The sequence below is a fragment of the Lepisosteus platostomus genome, chromosome 7 (assembly GCF_059453375.1).
Source record: "Lepisosteus platostomus isolate fLepPlt1 chromosome 7, fLepPlt1.hap1, whole genome shotgun sequence".
NCBI classification, from domain to species: Eukaryota; Metazoa; Chordata; class Actinopteri; order Semionotiformes; family Lepisosteidae; genus Lepisosteus; species Lepisosteus platostomus.
The window spans coordinates 2704441-2710440 of record NC_142617.1 but is presented as its reverse complement, the minus strand read 5'-3'; positions in this window follow the sequence as shown (position 1 = coordinate 2710440).

Below are 6000 nucleotides of genomic sequence, written 5' to 3'. Positions count from 1 at the left end.
TTTCTCTGACTCTTATAAAACAACACAAGTAGAGCCGCTCAGTGCTGTATTTTTTAAATTATTTCTTAAAACATTATAAAAAGACAGTTAATCCAGTGTCATTGAGATCATTGGTGAAAATTGGTGGTTTTCAAGTAAGTAAGCATACAGTCAGCATCCTATGATCACTCTGTCAGGCATTTAAAAAAATGAAAGCGAAGGAAAACTAATTTCATCTGAATAACCATGTACAGTGCTTGGCACACCCTTAACTCACAACAACATCATGGTTTTCTAGTGTTTGTCTCTAAAAGTCCTGTTGTCGGTCTTTCACAGTGGCCATGGAACAATAGATTTGGGGGGGCAACATTGCTCAACACCAGCTGACTCTCATTCCAGTTGAATGGAATACTTACTGTAGATAAACTAACCCTTAATGGACCTACTGCAGCATATCATAGTGGGTAAGTCTCTGCTCTCATGACTGGTGGATGGCAGTCCTGCTGCTGTTCCATTAGCGAGGTACAAATAGATCCAGTCCTCCCATCTGTATGAATGGGAACCAGTATTTCCCGGGATAATCCGTGTGGTGGGCCGCATACCCTATCACCAAAGCACCACAGAAAAGCTGAACAGGCTCTGTCTCAATTAGGTGATGTGGCTCAATGTGGAAATTACCTGATTGACCAAATAGTAGAATTGATTTGAACCCTCATTTTCAGTTCCTAACCACGTCACGTTTCTATTTTAATTATCGTGTTTCCATAAGTGACTTAACTCACTTACTGTAAAGTCACTTGACTCCAGTTTTGAGTAGAAAAAGAGAACTTGCAAAGGTTCCGTTCAGTTCACGTTTATTCCAATCACGTGACTTGTTACCGTAGCTCAATTAAGGATTTTAGTAAGAGAACAACTCATCTGGGACATAAACCTGATGGTGTGTGGCTCCACAGGACAAGGGTTTACAAACTACTGATCTATAATATCCCTGTTCCAGAAATACCACATCTCCCATCTAACTGAGGAGCCAGTTTTGCAAAAAGAGCTGCGCTAGCATAGATTAGAATAACCAGTACTGTAAGCACTTTTAGAGCTCGACGCACATTATTTCACTTACTAGACTTCACACTTAACACAGACTTTTCTATTTCCTGCCATATTATTTGTTTCTCTCATGTTCTATGTGGCCGTATGGCTTAGGTGTACCACACCTTGAGCAACAGTACTGAATACTGCAGTGAAGCACACAGTAAAACTCCTTTACCAGATGCTATCCTAAGGGATTTCTAACAGGATAAACTGGAACAGCTAAGTATAGTCAACAGTTTTTTTAATACAAATGTGAAATGGCAGTAGACATTACTACAGGACACAGATATTTCATATGTGACACATAATGGCAAGTTGGAGGGAGGAGGGTGGTAGTTATTTCTGAGGGCATGGGGCATCATCTTCTGGTAATAGATCTGATGGCATTCTAATGATTTCTGCTGCAAAGATTCACTCATTAGCTGCCTGTGGCACCATCCCTGTCAGTGTCTGCTCTCTGTGCACAGCAGCGGGTCACGGTCCTGACAAAGGTGACTCTCCACCACTGTCTATCCCACATCTTTTCAAATGAAGAGATAATGCTGATCTCGCCTCCCACCCTGTCCTTTAACTAATGGCTTTTAATTAGGTCATCATTCATCCTTAATAGGTTTTTATGAGCTCAGAGAAATCAGATGGAGGCACTCTCTCTCAGCAGCTCTATAGATGTGAAGCATGCCTTCTCCCTGGGACACAGAGACACAGAGATAGCCTGAGGGTCTGTAGTGTGGTAGAAATAAATTCTACTTCCCTTTCAAGCTATCATTTTGGCAGCCCCTAAAGTCCGTCAAAAACATTCAGTAATTCTCACACAAGTAAATAATAATGCTCTGTTCTTCACTTTATAACCAGTTCGAATGGTGTCTAAATTTGGGAATGGGAATGTATATATAAAAATTAGACTGGTATGGGCTTTCACAGGTATGCAAGACTTTTGCAACACTGAAATTAGTTGAGTTTTATGCCTGTGGTTATTTGTGATGTAAAAAAGGATTCAGTCTGATACTGAATCTCCAGATACTGTGTGTAGACACACAGTACAAAATAGAATTTTTAATACCGAAACTGCTATTGTGAGTTTTGGCTGGTTTAAGGATTCAATAAGCAATGTAACATAATGAATAATGCGTGGTCCCTTTGGAGTTTCTCTACTTTTACAGGAGTTGCAATATATGCAGTACAGTAAGAGTTATGAACATTAACGATTTAGTCAAAACCTGCACTAGTGTTTTCTACTATTATAACAACTTTCACTGTTATTACTCTATAATACAGTAAAAAGAATATTAAGTAAACATTTATAGCAATATACTGTTAATTTAGACATCCTTAAATGACATTGGTCAGGGCCTTTGAACACTTGATCTCAGCAATTCAAGGTAAACTGCAGTATATATGAGCACCCAAGTGCTTTAATGGCTATCCATAATATTTATCTGTCCAATATAACAATGGACATCCATTGAAGTGTTTTGGACTACAGAATACAGATATATGAGGATTAACCCGTAGTTTAGGATAAAATGGCTAAAATGTCTACAGGAATTGGTTTTCTGCATAATGAAGGAAACATGTTCAGTGAAAAGAGTAGAACAATGCAAAATGTCTTAGAAGATTACATATCTACATATATTATTCAATTGCCGTAATCTGTGGCTTCTGTACATGATTAATGTATTTCATGCGTTCCGATTGAGAGCTGTTTAGTGGATGGATTAAGGGTGAAAGCTCTAATTCGAAGTGATTAGTGGAGTACCACAGGTATCTGTATCGGGTCCTTTGCTCTTCCTATGTCTGACTAGTTTTTAAACTAGTTGACTTCACAGATAATATCACTATTTTAGGATTTATAAACATTGTGGACAAAGGAAATTCAGAATCCAAGACAAACGCCTGGTATTTAATGTAGACAAGTGCAAAGTATTACATGCAAATAGCAAAATCATATACTACAGTAAATGTATAGTATAAGATGGAACATACTATCTAATATTCACTGTAAGGCTGAATTCCAGTTCGGCCCTTTAGTGCAAGTACAAAATAAGATAATTATAGTGTAAGGCATGACTGACAATACAGAATTAGAGAGTCTGGTGAATGGATCCTATGAGCACCAAGTTGAATATACTGACTATGAAATTGCACTTGAATACAATAATCATTGAAGATACATCTGTGTGAAAGATCAGGAATCACAAATGTGGTTAAACAGTCAGATATCAGATCTCTGACAGCACTTACAAAATTATCTTTAACACAATGTATCTATGTTTTTGTTCAAATGTATGCATGGAATTACATATTGTGTATTACTGTATATTGTACAAAACATTCATATTAATGTCATTTTTACAAATAGAAAGTGTATTAATTGGAGTAATTAAAATTTAGTAAAGCAAAAATAAGTTTTCACTTTTCCCAATACTTGTGGTAACCATTATGCATTTGTAAGGCTATGCATTTGTACAAAGTACAAATTGAGTACTCAACATATTCAAGTAATTAAAAGTACAGTTACCTATAAAAGACCATGGAGATTATTTTGGTAATTAACTAAGCTCCAATGTATTTTACTGTATCTCTAATAATAAATAATAAATTCTTACTAGAGCATAGGTAGAAAAATAACAGAAGAAAACTAGGCCCTCCAGGCATTAAGTTTGATACCCCTGCTCTAAATATCATGGGAAATGGTCCTTTTATGTTCTGTTGAAAAGCTTGAGTGCATACTATATAGAGGAGAAGAGAGCTCTGCAGTAATATAAACTTCCTTCTCTAGCCCACCCTGATAGCTAATAACACTGTGTAAAAGTCTACGAAAGAAATGGGCTGTTATTCAGCCTAACTGAGGGTGGACAATTTATACCAAGCAAGGCTTGAAATACCTCCATTTCCATTTAACTGCTGTGCAGCTGGGCATGTCTGGCTGTCTGGACATCTGTGACTGTCTGTATCACTGTTAGACAGTAGCCTGTCTGTTTGTGATAGTTTGAGGTCAAAGAACTGTTTTTTGTTTTTGGTCCAAGAACTTTATTTTCTTTACATTTGTGTGTGTCTGTGTACAAGATACACATGGGGAAATACAGTATTTGATATTTATCTTTCCCCAAATCAAAGCAGTGTACTTTTACCTGTTGAGTTCTGTTCACGTCAGCCGAAACAACATTGTTTATGACCTTGAGGACAAAGTTTAGTAAGAGGTCATGATTAAAAGACACACTGTACTGTACAATGTTATATCCCTCCTAATGACAGAAACTATTTATGCCCTCAATAACTGAGAAGAGAGTGGAGTAAATTATGATTACATATTGGTAATTCCCCTATTTTGGTCATGTTTTTCTTTAATCAGAGAACATAAGAGATGCTCCTTTAAGGAAGAACAGCCTTACAGGACCTGCCTTCAATAAGTAAGTGGCTGGAACTGTCCATGAAGGAGCTGTAATTGAGCAGTAAAGGGTTTTTGCTGAAGAAGCTCCTAAGAGGTACAGTACCTATGAACTGTGTTATTTGATTATTTTTGTATTATTAAAGCCTTCTGTCATGCACCTCACAATCTTGAGTGTAGAACACCCAGTTGGCAAACCTAAATTGCTCATTCAGCCAGTGCCACGATTACTTGACTAATGAGCAAAGAATATTATCCCCTAACGTGAAAGAAGCATCAGTTTTTTTTATTTAATTGAAATAGTAATAAAAGGAAGAGATTAAGCCTAGCAGTCCTAGTGCTGTTATATTGTGTCACAAATCACCAATTGTCAAAGTTTCATTTGAGTCTGCTCTGTTTTCATTTACCTTGCATTCTCAGGCATTTGTTTTTAAGGTTTGTTACTCAGAGGGTGTACTTTCTGTTGTAACTTGTTAGTGATTGAGTGTTGGTCTTATTGTGTCCTCATTGGATGTGAAATGGCATACTGTGGTGTCCTGCAGGACATAATGAGACGTGTCAGAAGTGTCATGACGGAGGTAGATAGTATCAGCTGGCTAAATGTCACTTCTATGTTTCTTCTTCTGCAGCTTTGTTAGTCTTGAATTTCTCTTTTCTGATGCTAATATACAGCAAGAAAGGTTTGTTTATACCACTATTTTACCAGAAAAAAGCTCTTCAGTTAAGATAGTTACACTGTTCTTCCCTTAACACAATCATTCAATTAAGAAGTTGTCATTAGAAAATTGATTTAATTCTGTCTCCTACCACTTATGCAAAATTATATTTTAACAGCTCAATTAAAGACTTATGGTTGACCTTTTGGTTCTGCTGTTTATTAGTTGAGACATTTAAATTTTCAGTATAATCATACTATAAAATAAAACTTTTTAAACTATTGCTTTTCATTTAAATTATGAAATGGTGCTAGTGTGGTCATTTCCTGTACAGTGGAGCCCATGCATGTTATGGGTCTTAAAGATACTCTGGAACACAACAGGTTTTTTACAGTTTCTCTTAACACTAGAGTTTATATCTGGTGGTTGATGATATATAACATGCTCTCTATTTGTGCATTAAGCCTTAGGTCTTCAACTTGTCACAACTCTTCAAAAGTAATGCAGATTTAGGAAGAATGCTCGGGAATTTCACATTTGCAGGAAGCAGGCTTTCAGGGCTTGAGAACTGTTTAATGGATAGAAAACAGTACAGGCAGTACAAATGCTCAATGAATACAGCTCGTGGAGAACCACAGGGATTTGTATTAGAACTACTGTTTTCCAATTTAGCAATGATTTGGACTCATACAGTAGTTAGTAAAATAGTGAAGTTTGCAGATGGCACCACAATAAAAGGAATAAGAAACACTGTTCCAAAAGTCAAGATACAGTACTTCAAAGAAATTTCAGAAAGCTTGCAATTTCAATCAAGGGAGGTAATATTAAATCATTTTAGTCCTGAGCAGAGAAGACTATGAGGGGACCTAATTCAAGTGATCAATATCC